Below are 18,624 nucleotides of genomic sequence, written 5' to 3'. Positions count from 1 at the left end.
GTTTGTTAAAAAGTAATCTCAATCAAAATCTAGGAGGCAAAGATGAGTAGAAATTGAGATAGTCAAGAAGAACTTCATAGATGAGGCAGAAATTGAGCTGGGCTTGATGAATAAGAGTTAGATAAGTGACGTGAAGGCTAAATAATCAATATGTCTGTCCATTTAAGCAAATTTTTAATAATTAAAACAGAGAGTCACACCAACTAAGCTAGACAACCCTATTTTTTCAACCTTACTCTATACATCAGGTCATTCATCACAGCTTATCATTTTGGGTTGCTTCCTCAGGATTCTCTTCAATATTTCACTTCCCCCTTCCAGTATGGAAACCAAAAGGGGAAGAACAATCATACACAGACCTCTTTGGTACTTTAAAAATACTTTTTAAGATTCCTGGTCAATGACTTCTGTGATGTCATACTCTTCCTTAATACTATCTAAGTATCTTGATAAACTTAAAAAATATTTTCAGGATTTGTCATATCGTTTTTGGTGTAATGTCTGTATTTTAGTTTGCAGCTTCAAAAGAATGTGAAAACTAGGAGAGGACTAATTTTTAATCCATTACATAGTTATTGAGGATCTTCTACCATATGCCAGGGACAAAAATATCCAGGGAGCTGAAAGGCTTTTCTAGTTGGGTTTAAGTAGTAGGGTCCAAGAAGCAAAGGATTTGGGATTTGATCCATTTGTTACAGGGCTTCGAACTGGTTTACTCCAGTTCAAACCCCTGCTGAGAATTTGCATCTCTAACAAGTTCCCAGGTGATTGCTAATGCTGCTGGTTAGGGAACAATTCTGAGAACCATTAGTAGAGCAGTGGTTCTCAAAATTTATTATACTTAAGAACCACCTGAGGATCTTGTTAAAAATGTACATTCTGATTCTGTATATCTGGGGGTGGAAATGCAAATTCTCAGCAGGGGTTCAAAACAGAACAAACAGGTTTGAAGCCCTGGTTTGATATTCTGCCTTCATATAGCCAGTGATGATCCTTCAAATGGATGAAAGGGTGTGCCAGGTTCTTTCTATGTTCTCAAGTAGTTCCAACGACACAGTAACGCCAGAGCAGAGAAACCAACACAGAAACAAGTGCCATAAAGCAGAACTCGGTGGTTACACTATCAAAGTCTAATTCCCACCTGCTAGATTAAATCAGTTTAGTTTGCCAGAACCTGAAGAAAAGAATTTCCAGTTCAACAGTCCAAGGTTTCAAACTCTGTGAGCCTTGCATTTGATAATGAAATTTTCAGAGAATGTTAAAAACTTGTCTGCTTAGACTTACTAATTTTCTAGAGTAGAATAGACTTCAAAAACGAAATCCTTTTCCAGTTTCCAGTTACTTATATGAAATGAGCCCTGAAATCTAGGCATATACAGGGCTGGCATAAGTTGAGTAGGAAGTATGAACTTAGTGGTATAAACTGAGGGACGCCAGGAAAGTTATAGCTATGCCTCCAACTGACCTAATACAGCCTGAAATTTCAGAGTTGTTGAAATACTTAATTGGGCTAACAAGTATCCTCTTTGATAATGCAGATAGCTTTTTAACTTGGTCATCATTCATTCATATCTTGTTATGAAGTGGTTTATATAGATAATACAACAGCTAAAGCTAACACTGAGATAGAATTAGGAGTTAATTTTTTTTTAATAACTTTTATTAAGCTTCAAGTGAACGTTTACAAATCCAATCAGTTTGTCACATATAAGTTTACATACATCTCACTCCCTACTCCCACTTGCTCTCCCCCTCTTGAGTCAGCCCTTTCAGTCTCTCCTTTCTTGACAATTTTGCCGGCTTCCCTCTCTCTCTCTATCCTCCCATCCCCCCTCCAGACAAGAGTTGCCAACACTCTCAAGTGTCCACCTAATATAATTAGCTCACTCTGCATCAGCGTCTCTCTCCCACCCGCTGACCAGTCCCTTTCATTTCTGATGAGTTGTCTTCGGGGATGGTTCCTGTCCTGTGTCAACTGAAGGTCTGGGGAGCATGGCCGCCGGGATTCCTCCAGTCTCAGTCAGACCATTAAGTTTGGTCTTTTTATGAGAATTTGGGGTCTGTATCCCACTGATCTCCTGCTCCCTCAGGGGTCCTCTGTTGTGCTCCCTGTCAGGGCAGTCATCGATTGTGGCCGGGCACCAACTAGTTCTTCTGGCCTCAGGATGATGTAGGTCTCTGGTTCATGTGGCCCTTTCTGTCTCTTGGGCTCTTAGTTGTCGTGTGGCCTTGGTGTTCTTCATTTTCCTTTGCTCCAGGTGGGTTGAGACCAATTGATGCATCTTAGATGGCCGCTTGTTAGCATTTAAGACCCCAGACGCCACATTTCAAAGTGGGATGCAGAATGATTTCATAATAGAATTATTTTGCCAATTGACTTAGAAGTCCCCTCAAACCATGTTCCCCAGACCCCCGCACTTGCTCCCCTGACCTTTGAAGGATTCATTTTATCCCGGAAACTTCTTTGCTTTTGGTCCAGTCCAATTGAGCTGACCTTCCATGTATTGAGTGTTGTCTTTCCCTTCACCTAAAGCAGTTCTTATCTACTGATTAATCAATAAAAAACCCTCTCCCACCCTCCCTCCCTCCCCCCCTCGTAACCACAAAAGTATGTGTTCTTCTCAGGTTTACTATTTCTCAAGATCTTATAATAGTGGTCTTATACAATATTTGTCCTTTTGCCTCTGACTAATTTCGCTCAGCATAATGCCTTCCAGTTTCCTCCATGTTATGAAATGTTTCACAGATTCGTCACTATTCTTTATCGATGCGTAGTATTCCATTGTGTGAATATACCACAATTTATTTACCCATTCATCCGTTGATGGACACCTTGGTTGCTTCCAGCTTTTTGCTATTGTAAACAGAGCTGCGATAAACATGGATGTGCATATATCTGTTTCTATGAAGGCTCTTGTATCTCTAGGGTATATTCCTAGGAGTGGGATTTCTGGGTTGTATGGTAGTTCTATTTCTAACTGTTTAAGATAACGCCAGATAGATTTCCAAAGTGGTTGTACCATTTTACATTCCCACCAGCAGTGTATGAGAGTTCCAATCTCTCCGCAGCCTCTCCAACATTTATTATTTTGTGTTTTTTGGATTAATGCCAGCCTTGCTGGTGTGAGATGGAATCTCATCGTAGTTTTAATTTGCATTTCTCTAATGGCTAATGATCGAGAGCATTTTCTCATGTATCTGTTGGCTGCCTGAATATCTTCTTTAGTGAAATGTGTGTTCATATCCTTTGCCCACTTCTTGATTGGGTTGTTTGTCTTTTTGTGGTTGAGTTTTGACAGAATCATGTAGATTTTAGAGATGAGGCGCTGGTCGGAGATGTCATAGCTGAAAATTCTTTCCCAGTCTGTAGGTGGTCTTTTTACTCTTTTGGAGAAGTCTCTAGATGAGCATAGGTGTTTGATTTTTAGGAGCTCCCAGTTATCGGGTTTCTCTTCATCATTTTTGGTAATGTTTTGTATTCTGTTTATACCTTGTATTAGGGCTCCTAGGGTTGTCCCAATTTTTTCTTCCATGATCTTTATCGTTTTAGTCTTTATGTTTAGGTCTTTGATCCACTTGGAGTTAGTTTTTGTGCATGGTGTGAGGTATGGGTCCTGTTTCATTTTTTTGCAAATGGATATCCAGTTATGCCAGCACCATTTGTTAAAAAGGCTATCTTTTCCCCAGTTAATTGACACTGGTCCTTTGTCAAATATCAGCTGCTCAGATGTGGATGGATCTATGTCTGGGTTCTCAATTCTGTTCCATTGGTCTATGTGTCTGTTGTTGTACCAATACCAGGCTGTTTAGACTACTGTGGCTGTATAATAGGTTCTGAAGTCAGGTAAGGTGAGGCCTCCCACTTTCTTCTTCTTTTTCAGTAGTGCTTTGCTTATCCGGGGCTTCTTTCCCTTCCATATGAAATTGGTGATTTGTTTCTCTATCCCCTTAAAATATGACATTGGAATTTGAATCGGAAGTGCGTTAAATGTATAGATGGCTTTTGGTAGAATAGACATTTTTACTATGTTAAGTCTTCCTATCCATGAGCATGGTATGTTTTTCCCCTTAAGTATGTCCTTTTGAATTTCTTGTAGTAGAGCTTTGTAGTTTTCTTTGTATAGGTCTTTTACATCCTTGGTAAGATTTATTCCTAAGTATCTTATCTTCTTGGGGGCTACTGTGAATGGTATTGATTTGGTTATTTCCTCTTCAGTGTTCTTTTTGTTGATGTAGAGGAATCCAACTGATTTTTGTATGTTTATTTTATAACCTGAGACTCTGCCAAACTCTTCTATTAGTTTCAGTAGTTTTCTGGAGGATTCCTTAGGGTTTTCTGTGTATATAATCATGTCATCTGCAAATAGTGATAACTTTACTTCTTCCTTGCCAATCCGGATACCTTTTATTTCTTTGTCTAGCCTAATTGCCCTGGCTAAGACTTCCAACACGATGTTGAATAAGAGCGGTGATAAAGGGCATCCTTGTCTGGTTCCCGTTCTCAAGGGAAATGCTTTCAGGTTCTCTCCATTTAGAGTGATATTGGCTGTTGGCTTTGCATAGATGCCCTTTATTATGTTGAGGAATTTTCCTTCAATTCCTATTTTGGTAAGAGTTTTTATCATGAATGGGTGTTGGACTTTGTCAAATGCCTTTTCTGCATCAATTGATAAGATCATGTGGTTTTTGTCTTTTGTTTTATTTATGTGGTGGATTACATTAATGGTTTTTCTGATATTAAACCAGCCTTGCATACCTGGTATAAATCCCACTTGATCAGGGTGTATTATTTTTTTGATGTGTTGTTGGATTCTATTGGCTAGAATTTTGTTGAGGATTTTTGCATCAATGTTCATGAGGGATATAGGTCTATAATTTCTTTTTTTGTAATGTCTTTACCTGGTTTTGGTATCAGGGAGATGGTGGCTTCATAGAATGAGTTGGGTAGTATTCCGTCATTTTCTATGCTTTGGAATACCTTTAGTAGTAGTGGTGTTAACTCTTCTCTGAAAGTTTGGTAGAACTCTGCAGTGAAGCCGTCCGGGCCAGGGCTTTTTTTTGTTGGGAGTTTTTTGATTACCGTTTCAATCTCTTTTTTTGTTATGGGTCTATTTAGTTGTTCTACTTCTGAATGTGTTAGTTTAGGTAGGTAGTGTTTTTCCAGGAATTCATCCATTTCTTCTAGGTTTTCAAATTTGTTAGAGTACAATTTTTCATAATAATCTGAAATGATTCTTTTAATTTCATTTGGTTCTGTTGTGATGTGGTCCTTCTCATTTCTTATTCGGGTTATTTGTTTCCTTTCCTGTATTTCTTTAGTCAGTCTAGCCAATGGTTTATCAATTTTGTTAATTTTTTCAAAGAACCAGCTTTTGGCTTTGTTAATTCTTTCAATTGTTTTTCTGTTCTCTAATTCATTTAGTTCAGCTCTAATTTTTATTATTTGTTTTCTTCGGGTGCCTGATGGATTCTTTTGTTGCTCCCTTTCTATTTGTTCAAGTTGTCGGGACAGTTCTCTGATTTTGGCTCTTTCTTCTTTTTGTATGTGTGCATTTATTGATATAAATTGGCCTCTGAGCACTGCTTTTGCTGTGTCCCAGAGGTTTTGATAGGAAGTATTTTCATTCTCGTTGCTTTCTATGAATTTCCTTATTCCCTCCTTGATGTCTTCTATAACCCAGTCTTTTTTCAGGAGGGTATTGTTCATTTTCCAAGTATTTGATTTCTTTTCCCTAGTTTTTCTGTTATTGATTTCTAGTTTTATTGCCTTGTGGTCTGAGAAGATGCTTTGTAATATTTCGATATTTTGGACTCTGCAAAGGTTTGTTTTATGACCTAATATGTGGTCTATTCTAGAGAATGTTCCATGTGCGCTAGAAAAAAAAGTATATTTTGCAGCAGTTGGGTGGAGAGTTCTGTATAAGTCAATGAGGTCAAGTTGGTTGATTGTTGTAATTAGATCTTCCGTGTCTCTGTTGAGCTTCTTACTGGATGTCCTGTCCTTCTCCGAAAGTGGTGTGTTGAAGTCTCCTACTATAATTGTGGAGGTATCTATCTCGCTTTTCAATTCTGTTAAAATTTGATTTATGTATCTTGCAGCCCTGTCATTGGGTGCATAAATATTTAATATGGTTATGTCTTCCTGATCAATTGTCCCTTTTATCATTATGTAGTGTCCTTCTTTATCCTTTGTGGTGGATTTAAGTCTAAAGTCTATATTGTCAGAAATTAATATTGCTACTCCTCTTCTTTTTTGCTTATTGTCTGCTTGATATACTTTTTTCCATCCTTTGAGTTTTAGTTTGTTTGTGTCTCTAAGTCTAAGGTGTGTCTCTTGTAGGCAGCATATAGATGGATCGTGTTTCTTTATCCAGTCTGTGACTCTCTGTCTCTTTATTGGTGCATTTAGTCCATTTACATTCAGCGTAATTATAGATGAATAAATAAATCAGTCGCTGCCTCCCGGGGACTTCTCGTCCCTCCAGCCGCGTGGCCGTGCCACACTCGAGAGCTAGTTGGGCCTCCTCCCGGGGTTAGTTCAGATGGGTGGAGCAGCTCCCCGTGCTTGTGCCGTGACCGAGTGTCCCGGCTGGGACGCTGTTCTCCCCGCTCCAATACCAGTCGCTGCCTCCCGGGGACTTCTCCTACCGGCTGCGTCCCACGCCGCCCGCGCGACCCGGCTGGTCCCCTTCCCGGGGTTAGTTCAGGGGGGTGGAGCAACTCTCTGTGTTTATGCCGTACCTGCGTCCAGTCCAAATCCCTGCGGGACGGTTCCCCGGCTCGGACGCTGCTCTTTCTCCTCCAAGACCAGTCACTGCCTCCCGGGGACTTTTCCTACCGGCTGCGTCCCACGCCGCCCGTGGAACCGGCTGGTCCCCCTCCCAGGGTTAGTTCAGGGGGGTGGAGTAGCTCTCTGTGCTTGTGCCGTACCTGACTGGTACGCTGGCTCCAGGCTCTGGAAACAATCGCTGCTTCCCCGTATTAGTTCGTTCTCCGTCTCTAAATCTGTGTTTGTTGTTCAGGGTTTGTAGATTGTTATGTATGTGATCGATTCACTTGTTTTTCCGTGTCTTTGTTGTAAGAGGGATCCGAGGTAGCGTCTGCCTAGTCCGCCATCTTGGCTCCGCCCCCAGGAGTTAATTTTTGTATCAGGTATGAGATAGGATGAAGTTCCCCTTTTGCCTATGGATATCCAATTGCTCCAGTACCATTTGTTAGAAAGGCTGTCTTTCCTCTATTGAATTGCTTTTGCATTTTTGTCTATTTCTAGTTATTACGGTCTGTTACATTGATCTATGGATCTATCCGCCATCAACACTATAATCGTAGTAATCACTATAGCTATAGAAATCTTGAAAGAGACTGATTACTCCCACTTTACATTTTTTAATTGTTTCAGCTATTCTAGTTCCTTTGCTTTTTCCATATAAATTTTAGAATAATCTTTTTTATAAAACCAAAAACCAAACCCACTGCCGTCGAGTCAATTCTGACTCATAGCGAACCTATAGGACAGGGTAGAACTGCCCCATAGGGTTTCCAAGGAGCTCCTGGTGGATTCGAACTGCTGACCTTTTGGTTAGCAGCTGTAGCACTTAACCACTATGCCACCAGGGTTCCAATCTTTTCTATACGTACAAAAAATCTTGCTGGGACTCTTATAGGAATTGTGTTAAACCTGTGTGATGGTTAAGATTGTGTGTCAATTTGGCTGGGCCATGATTCTCAGTGTTTTGGCAGTTGTATAATGTTGTGATCACTTCCCTACTGAAATCTGATATGCGATCACCCCCATGATGGAATCTGCTGAGTGGTACCAGTGGGGGTGGGGCCCATGGAAGCTCACTGCCCCCTCAGCCTTCGTCTCTCCTCTTTCTGCTGCCTACTTCCTTCCTGCTCACTTTACAAAGGTTGTTGGCTTGTTCTGGATCCAGCAGCTGTCTCTTGTCTGACCTCTGGTTCTTGGGACTTGAGCTAGCAGCTTACCTGTCCATCTTGGGATTCGCCGATCTCTATGGCTCAGGAGCAAGAGTCCTGCTCCCCAACCTGCCTATCTTGGGTTCGCCAGCCCCTACAGCTAAGTGACTCAGGAGAAACCTTGAGGTCTTGCCTGCCGACCTTGGGGATTCCTCAACTGTCACAACCTGTGAGTGGGATCCCTGCTCTCCAACCTGCTCATCTTGGGTTCACCAGCTTCTGCAGCTCCATGAATTGGGAAAGGACTCCATCCTCATCCAAGGACTTGGGACTTTCCAACCCCTACAATCCCGTAAACTGTTTCCCTAATATAAATTTCTCTATATATATTTATACGCATTACTGGTTTTGCTTCCCTAGAGAACCCAGCCTAAGATAACCTGTAACCCAATTTAGAAGAACTGACATCTTTACTATGTTGACTCTTCCAGTCCATGAACATGATACGTCTCTCAATGTACTTAGATATTCTTTGATTTCTTCATCAGCATTATATAGTATTCAGCATATAAGTCTTGTACATATTTTATTAGTTTGAACCTAAGTATTTCTTTTTTTTTTTTTTTTAGCAATTATAAATCATACCATATTTTTAATTTTAGTGTCTGTGGTCATTAAGGTTGTATGTCAACTTGGCTGGGCCATGATTCTCAGTGGTTTTGCAGTTATGATGTAATCACCTCCATCATGAGATCTGATATAATCAGATCACCTCCATGATGAGATCTGCTGTGAGCAGCCAATCAGTTGAAAGGAAGTTTCTTTGGGGGTGTAGACTTTCTGGCAAAGTTTGCTGGCTTCTGCTCTGCTCTGGATTCTGCATTCAGCTCATCAGCACCTGACCTCCAATTCTTGGGACTTGGGCTGGCAACCTGCCATCTTACCTGCTGACTTACCTGTTAATCTTGTATTCATCAGCCTTCAAAGCCTGCCACCTGACCTGTGGATCTTGGGTCAGCCCCTGTGGCTATGCGAGTCAGGAGAAGCTCCAGGCTGATACCTCATGCCTCATGCCTCATGCCTCATGCCTCATGCCTCATGGCTGACCCACCAACTTGGGACTTAGCAGCCTCTATATATATATATATGGCTTGATGGCAATGGGTTTGGGTTTTATATATATATGGAGCCCTGGTGGCATGGTGGTTAAGAACTAAGGCTGCATATATAATATATACACTTCACTGGTCTCACTTCTCTAGAGAACCCAGCCTAAGAGAGTGTCCATGTATTCATTGCTATTATATACAAACACAATTGAATTTTGTATGTTTAGTTTGTATTCTGTGAACGTGATAAACTCAATTCTAGGAGAAATTTTTTTGTAGATTTTTTGGAATTTTCTATGTAGACAACCATGTCATCAGCAAATAGGGATAGTTTTATTTCTTCTTTTATCATCTATATGCCTTTTATTTTCTTTTCTTTACTTTTTTTTTTATTTCACTAGCTAAAACTTCCAGCATTATGTTCAATAAAAGTGATTAAAGTGGACATCCTTGCCTTGTTCTTAATTTTGAGGGGAAAGCACTCAGTCTTTCACATTAAGTGTCATATTAGCTGTAAGCTTTTGGACATGTTCTTTATCAAATTGAGGAAGTTCCCCTCTATTCCTAGTTTTCTGAGAGTTTTTATCATGAATAGGTATTGAATTTTATCAAATGTTTTTTCTGCATGAGTTGATATGATTAGGTGGGTTTTCTTCTTTGTTGTTGTTGGTTACTGCTGAGTCGGCTCCAACTCAGAGCAACCTTATGGATAACAGGACAAAAATGTTTCCCAGTCCTGCACCATCTTCACAATCATTGCTATGTTTGAGTTCATTGTTTCGACTATTGTATCAATCCATCTCATTGAGGGTTTCCCTCATTTTCACTGACCCTCTGCTTTAGCAAACGTGATATCCTTTTCGAGGGATTGGTCTTTCCTGATGATGTGCCCAAAGTAAGCATGCTGAATTCTCACCATCCTTGCTTCTAAGAAGCATGCTGGTTGTATTTCTCCTAAAACTGATTTGTCATTTTTCTGACAGTCTACAGTATGTTCAATATTCTTTGTCAATACCAGAGTTCTTAATATGGTGGATTACATTGATTAATTTTTGAATATTGAATCAACCCTACATCCTTGAAATAACCCCACTTGATCATGATGTATAATTCTTTTTATATATTACTAAATTCTACTTGCTAGTATTTTGTTAAGGATTTTTGCATGTATATTCACCAGGCATATTGATGTATAGGTTTTTTTTTTTTTTTTTTTGTACTTTATCTGATTTTGGTATCAAGGTAATAACTACATAAAATGAATTGAAAAGTGCTCCTTCTTGTTTTGGAAGATATTGTGCAGAATTGGCCTTCATTCTTCTTTGAAAGTTTGGTAGAATTCTACAGTGGAACCATCTTGGTCTGGAAATCTGTTTTGAGGGAATTTTTAAATTATAAATTCAATTTCCTTAAGGGTTATAGGGCTATTCAAATTATGTATTTCCCACTGGGAGAGTTGTGATAGCTTGCGTTTCTTTTTAAGAAAGTGATCTATTTCAACTTAAGTTGTCAAATTTATTTGTGTAGACTTGTTTGTAGTAATTCCTTTTTATCTTTTATTTCTTTTTTAAATGCATTTATTTATGTAAAAAAATATGAATCAATTTAAACAATAGTATCAAGTAGATAATATAGGTTGAACTTGGATAGGACAAAAAGGAACCCACGAATGACTAAATTTTGAGCAACACTGAATGGGCTATATTACCCCTTCATCACCAATGAGAAGTCTTAATGGTTTTGCCTCAGAAGTATCTCCAGGCAGAGCCCCTTCTGTCTTATCACACAGCTGTGTCTTAATTCAGAACACTGATCCGCTCAATAAGCACGTGGTAATCATTTTTTCTTTTTTATTAGTCATTGAGTATGGGCCAGTTACCAGCACAAGTCCCTGTCCTCAAAACCAAACCAACTCAGAGTAACCCTACAGGACAGAGTAGAGCTGCCCCATAGGGTTTCTGAGGCTATGAACCTTTATAGATGCAAGACTGCCACACTGGTCTCTCATGGAACAGCTGGAGAATTTGAACAGCCGACCTATCAGTTAGCAGCCAACTGCTTTAACCACTGTGCAACCAGGGCTTCTTCTCTTCCCTCAAAAAAAAAAATCCCTGGAGGAGTTAGATAGGGAATAGACCATTAAAAAACTGTTTGATCAATGAGATGTAAACGGTAATCACCAAGTGCTTTCAGAGGGGACAGATTCTAGCCTAGGAGCTCGGGAAAAGGTGGTGGTCATCTGAGCTGAGTCTTGAAGGACTGGTAGGAATATGTCAGCAAAAGAAGAGAAGTTCAGGCAGAGATATTGATGTGAGTCCATCAGTTACCACTTCTTGTGCTCTTCATTCCTTTATGTAGACCCCTATTTCTGTTTGCCTGAAGGACTTCCATTTTACATTTTTTTATATTGCAGGTCTGTTGTTGATACTTTTTTTCCATATTTTGTATGTCTGAATTCAAAAGCCCCTTTTCCACCTTTGTTTTTGAAAGATTTTTTTTCTTTAAATAGAATTCTGGGTTGACACGTTTTTGTTTCGTTTTGTTTTTCCTTTTAGTATTTTAAAGATGGTGCTTCACTGTCTTCTGCTTGCATTGTTTCCAGTGAGAAATATGATGTCTTTGTTCCTCTGTATTTAACATGTCTTTTTCTCTGGCTGCTCTGAAGAATTTTTTTTTTTAATCGCTGGTATCAAATTTTTTTTATCACAATTAGATTATGATGTGTCTCGTGTAGTTTTTCATGTCTCCCCCCTTTGGGATTTGTTGGGCTCTTGGATCTGTCAATTCATAGTTTTCATCAAGTTTGGAAATTTTTTAGTCTTTATGTCTCCAAATATTGTTTCTGTCCCCTCCTCTCTCTCCTCTCCTTGAGGATGCTAATTACACATACGTTAATCCCCTTGAAGCAAATTATTTTTTCTCCCCGTGTTTATTTTTTTTTTTTGAGTTTCTACTGCTATGTGTTCAAGTTTATTAATCTTTTCTTCTTAAATGTCTAATGACTAATTCTTCCATTAATCCCATCCAGTTTATCTTTTTTATCTCAGACACTGTAGCTTTCATCTCTAGAAGCTTGACTCTGATTTTTTTCTTTTAATCTTCCATGTCTCTACTTAATTTTTGGAATATATACAATATAGTCATAATAACTAATTTAATATCCTTTGTTAATGCTAACAGCTACATAAATTCTGGGTCAGTTTTGATAGACTGATTTTTTTCCTTATATTACATTGCATTTTTCTGCTGTTTTGTATGACTGCTAATTTTTTAAAAAGCACTTTATTGTGCATTAGGCAAATGTGTACATGCAAATTAGTTTTCCATTCAATAATTCATACACAAATTGTTCTGTGACATTGGCTGCAATCCCCACAATGTGTCAGCACTCTCCCCATTTCCACCCTGGGTTCCCCCTTTCCATTCATCTGGTTTCCTTGCCCTTGCCCTGCCCTGCCTAAAATGTAAAACTGTATTCATTTTGCTTTTGGGAAAATGTTGCCCTTTTCCACGTTATCCTTTTGATGTCAGCAGGGTCTGTAGTAATATCCCGTTTCATTCGTGTCATTGATAATTTGTGTTTGCTCTTTTATTCTTAGTCAGTCTTCCTTGAGGTTTTCCAATTTTGTATGTCAGGCTTAAGTGAGAAAATCCATCTAAAGTATAGAGCTTGATTCCAGACAACATGGTGCCATAAACAGAAGCATCACGCTGTCCCTTCACAACAAAAATTTGAAAAATTAAGTAAAACAGACATAAATGTCAATCCTGGAACCCAAAGCATCAAATGAAGAGATAAAGAGCTCAACCAAGCACCAAATGGACTAAGAAACTGACAGAGAAATGAGAGCAAGGAGAGCTACGTGCAGAGGTCCCCTACCAGCGAACACAGCACAGATTCATCATCTTGGACTCCTGTTGCAGATTGGTGGACGGGGAGCACGGGAAAGCAGCTTCATGGAGCTCCCAGCAGGAGACAGTGCACCTGGTAATCAGTGATACACACTTTCCCGCCCCTCATCCTCTACCCGCTGTTCTACCTCTGTGCTTCCTGGATGAGAGTGGTGGCTCAGCTGGTCAGGAAGTACAGCATCCATGCCACTTGGATTCTCCCCAACCACATCAGAGACTGGCGTCTTTTGGTTTCTTCCGTGCCTTCCACCATCTCCCCCTCCTTTCTCTTGAACACCTGGCTCCAGGTGCCATCTTTGCTTCTTCTTGAAAGGCTGTGAGGCACTGCTCGACTGGTGAACCACTCCTCTGGCCTGTGACACCACACTGGTGGAATCCCCAGGTTTTTTTTTTTTTTTTTTGGCTTTGTTTTCTTTGATCTCTTTTGTTTGTTTGTTGTCTTTCTATTTTCACAGCTTGGGAGCCCCTTCTAGCCAGGCAGCACTGCACGGCTTAGGAGCCACTTCCCCAGTCTGCGCGGCCATGTCTGTGGAATCCCTGAGGGTGTTTCTTTTTCTTCTTTCCTTTCTGTCCTTCTTCACTTCTCAGTTATTGTCTCTCAAAGCTTACTTTCTTTTCCCATCTCTTGAATACCTGGGGCTGTGTGACATCTATACCCCTTCTAGCTAGCCTGGGAGCCACTTCCCTGGTATCGCAGCTACACTGGTGGGACCCCTGTGGGCTTTTCTTTCTTTTTTTTTTTCCCAAATTTTTACCTAGCTATTTTTTCTTCTTTTTCCCTTTTTCTTTTTTTCCCCTCCATTTCTCAGTTTCTCATCTCTCCACTCAAATGGCAAGCTCCCTTAGCACACTTTTTTTTCTTTTTGGCTCCTGTTTCTCTCTCCTCTCTCTCCTCTTTCCCATATTCTTATTAGCTCCATATATCACAACCTCCCCCCTCCTTTCTGCCTACCTGCACTATGCACTGAACATCACACCACTGAGCAGCACAGGCACGGCCTACCAGAACCTGCATAGCACTGATTCCCAGCCCACCCAGGCCCCAGTATGTGCCACAAACAGCCCATCTCAGCCTATCCCCTTCAGCTGGAATTGCCCTGCTGAACCATAGCTGAGCAACTGGTCCTGCCCATCGGAGAAGGAGGTTAAAAGTATCATGACCACAGACAAGTAAACAACAAAGAACACAAGCCCATCTGCTAAAACATAGCCAAATAAAACAAAAGAGCAAAACAAAACCAAAAGATCTACAATCAATAAGCAAAGAAAATAACTACTAAATGTCCCAAAGACAGCAGATAATATCAAAACATTAAAAAAAAAAAAAAAAACAGGAAAGCACAGTACCAGTAGGCATCCAAAATAAAACACCAAATGACTTTCCAGTAGAAGATAGGGCACTAGAACTACCTGACAGGGAATTCAAATTTCTAATATTCAGAGCTATCCAAGAGCTGAAGCAAAAGCAGACAAAAATGAGGAAAAAATAGACAAATTCATGGAAAATAGAGACATAAAAATGGAAGAATTCAGCAAAATATTACAAGAACAAAATGCCAAAATGAATTCACAACTAGAAATCATACAAAAACAACAATTAAAAATCTGAAAGATAAACAACAAGATTTCAGAAATGAACAGTGTCACAGAAGGGCTGAGGAGCAGGTGTGAAATGATGGAGACAGGATCAGTGAAATTGAAGACAAACACTTGGATTCAACACTGTTTGAGGAAAAAATCAGAAAAAAAGAACAAAGAAAAATGAAGAAACCCTGAGAATTATGCAAGATACAGTCAAAAGCAAAAATATAAGAGCGATCGCAGCTCCAGACAGCAGGAGAAAACAGAAAACACAGAGAGGATCATTGAAGAATTGCTGACAGAAAACTTCTCAAACATCATGAATGATGAAAAATTGACGATCCAAGAAGCTCAATGAACCCCGTATAGGAGAGACCCCAAAGAAAATCACCAAGACATATCATAATCACATTCGTTAAAACCAAAGATAGGCGACTTCAAAACACCACTTTCGGTGAAGGACAGGACATCCAGAAAGAAGCTCAATAAAGACACAGAAGATCTAAATGCCACAATCAACCAACTTGACCTCGTAGACACATACAGAACACTCCACCCAACAGCAACCAAGTATACTTTCTTTTCTAGTGGACATGGAACATTCTCTAGAGTAGACCACATATTAGGTCATAAAGCAAGCCTTAGCAGAATCCAAAACACTGAAATATTACAAAGCACCTTCTCTGACCATAAAAGTGGAAATCAATAACAGAAAAAGCAGGGAAAAGAAGTAAAAAACTTGGAAACTGAACAATATCCTGCTCAAAAAAGACAGGATTATAGAAAACATTAAGGATGGAGTAAAGAAATTCATAGAATCCAATGAGAATGAAAACATTTCCTATCAGAACCTTTGGGACACAGCAAAAGCAGTACTCAGAGGCCACTTTATATCAATAAATGCACACATCCAAAAAGAAGAAAGGGCCAAAATCAAAGAACTATCCCTACAACTTGAACAAATAGAAAGAGGGCAACAAAACACCCACAGGGATCAGAAGAAAACAAATAATAAAAATTAGAGCTGAACTAAATGAAACAGAAAACAGAAAAACAATTGAAAGAATTAACAAGACCAAAGCTGGTTTTTTGAAAAAATCAACAAAATTGATAAACCATCGGCCAAACTCACAAAAGAAAAACAGGTGAGGAAGCAAATAACCCGATTAAAAAATGAGATGGGCGATATTACAACAGACCCACCTGAAATTAAAAGAATCATATCAGATTACTATGAAAAACTATACTCAAACAAGTTTGAAAACCTAGAAGAAATGGATGAATTCCTAGAAACACACTACCTACCTGAACTAACACAAACAGAGTTAGAACAACTAAATAGACCCATAACAAAAGAAGGGATTGAGAAGGTAATCAAAAAACTTCCAGCAAAAAAAAAGCCCTGGTCCAGATGGCTTCACTGCAGAGTTCTACCAAACTTTCAGAGGAGAGTAAACACCGCTACTACTAAAGGTATTTCAGAGCATAGAAAAGGATAGAATACAACCAAAGTCATTCTATGAAGCCAACATATCCCTGATACAAAAACCAGGTAAAGACACCACAAGAAAAGAAAATTATAGACCTATATCCCTCATGAATGCAGATGCAAAAATCCTCAACAAAATTCTAGCCGATAGAATTCAACAACATATCAAAAAAATAATTCACCATGACCAAGTGGGATTCATACCAGGTATGCAGGGATGCTTCAACATTAGAAAAACAATTAATGTAATTCACCACATAAATAAAATGAGATAAGAATCGCATGATTTTATCAATCGATGGAGAAAAGGCATTTGACAAAGTTCAACACCCATTCATGATAAAAACTCTCAGCAAAATAGGAATAGAAGGAAAATTTCTCAACATAATAAAGGGCATTTATACAAAGCCAACAGCCAACATTACTCTAAATGGAGAGAGCCTGAAAACATTCCCACTGAGATCAGGAACCAGACAAGGATGCCCTCTACCACTCTTATTCAACATCGTGCTGGAGGTCCTAGCCAGAGCAATTAGGCTAGATGAGGAAATAAAGGGCATCCAGATCGGCAAGGAAGAAGTAAAAGTATCTCTATTTGCAGATGACGTGATCTTATACACAGAAAACCCTAAGGAATCCTCTAGAAAACTACTGAAACTAATACAAGAGTTCAGCAGAGTATCGGGATACAAGATAAACATACAAAAATCTGTTGGATTCCTCTACACCAACAAAAAGAACATTGAAGAGGAAATCACCAAATCAATGCCATTTACAGAAGCCCCCAAGAAGATAAAATACTTAGTAATAAATCTTACCAGAGATGTAAAAGACTTATACAAAGAAAACTACAGTACACTTCTGCAAGAAACCAAAAGATACCCAGTGGAAAAACATACCTTGCTCAAGGATAGGAAGACTTAACATTATAAAAATGTCTATTCTACGAAAAGCGATCCATACATTTAATGCAAGTCCGATCCAAATCCCAAGGACATTCTTTAATGAGATGGAGAAACAAATCACCAATTTCATATGGAAGGGAAAGAGACCCCAGATAAATAAGGCATTACTGAAAAAGAAGAACAAAGTGGGAGGCCTTACTTTACCTGATTTAGAACCTTATACCACCACAGTAGTCAAAACAGCTTGGTACTGGTACAACAACAGATACATGGACCAATGGAACAGAATTGATAATCCAGACATAAATCCATCCACATATGAGCAGTTGAAATATGACAAAGGCCCAAAGTCAGTTAAATGGGGAAAAGACAGTCTTTTTAACAAATGGTGCTGGCATAACTGGATATCCATCTGCAAAAAAAATGAAACAAGACCCATATCCCACTCCATGCGCAAAAACTAACTCAAAATGGATCAAAGACCTAAATATAAAATCTAAAACAATAAAGATCATGGAAGAAAAAATAGGGACAACATTAGGGGCCCTAATACATGGCATAAACAGTATAGAAAACATTATAAAGAATGTAGAAGAAAAACTAGATAACTGGGTAAGCTCCTAAAAAACAAACACTTATGCTCATCCAAAGACTTCACCAAAAGAGTACAATGACTACCTACAGACTGGGAAAAAGTTTTTAGCTATGACATTTCTGATCAGCACCTGATCTCTAAAATCTACACGATACTGCAAAAACTCAACTGCAAAAAGACAAATAACCCACTTAAAAAATGGGCAAAAGATATGAATATACACTGCACTAAAGAAGACATTCAGGTAGCTAACAGATAATATGAGGAAATGTTCACAATCATTAGCCATTAGAGAAATGCAGATCAAACTACAATGAGATTTCATCTCACTCCAACAAGGCTGGCATTAATCCAAAAAACACAAAAGAATAAAAGTTGGAGAGGCTATGGAGAGACTGGAACACTTCTATACGGCTGGTGGGAATGTCAAGTAGTACAACGACTTTGGAAATCGATTTGGCTCTTCCTTAAAAAGTTAGAAATAGAACTACCATACGATCCAGCAATCCCACTCCTTGGAATATATCCTAGAGAAATAAGAGCCTTTACACGAACAGATAAATGCACACCCATGTTTACCGCAGCACTGTTTACAATAGCAAAAACATGGAAGCAACCAAGGTGCCCATCAACGGATGAATGGATAAATAAATTGTGGTATATTCACACAATGGAACACTATGCATCGATAAAGAACAGTGAGAAATCTGTGAAACATTTCATAACATGGAGGAACCTGGAAGGCATTATGCTGAGTGAAATTAGTCAGTTGCAAAAGGACAAATATTGTATAAGACCACTATCATAAAAACTTGAGAAATAGTTAAACTGAAAAGAAAACCTTCTTTTGTGGTTACGAGAGGTGGGAGGGAGGGAGGGTGGGAGACGGGTATTCACTAATTAGTAGATAAGAACTACCTTAGGTAAAGGGAAAGACAGTTCACACTACAGGGGAGGTCAGCGCAATTGGACTAAACCAAAAGCAAAGAAGTTTCCTGAATAAACTAAATGCTTCGAAGGCCAGCGTAGCAGGGGCAGGGGTCTGGGGACCATGGTTTCAGGGGACATCTAAGTCAATTGGCGTAATAAAATCTATTAAGAAAACATTCTGCATCC

The 18,624-nt window shown here is 39.2% G+C and overlaps 1 protein-coding gene across 1 annotated transcript in view; it reads right to left on the bottom strand.

Annotated features, from left to right (window-relative positions):
* Positions 1-18,624, bottom strand: part of ATP8B4 (ATPase phospholipid transporting 8B4 (putative)) — a 370,299-nt gene that overhangs the window by 133,489 nt on the left and 218,186 nt on the right. The gene's annotated exons all lie outside the window — the stretch shown is intronic.

This window comes from Elephas maximus, chromosome 10, assembly GCF_024166365.1.
Source record: "Elephas maximus indicus isolate mEleMax1 chromosome 10, mEleMax1 primary haplotype, whole genome shotgun sequence".
In the NCBI taxonomy this organism is placed as follows: domain Eukaryota; kingdom Metazoa; phylum Chordata; class Mammalia; order Proboscidea; family Elephantidae; genus Elephas; species Elephas maximus.
The sequence above is the reverse complement of the archived record's forward strand: the minus strand, read 5'-3'. Positions and strand labels throughout refer to the sequence as shown.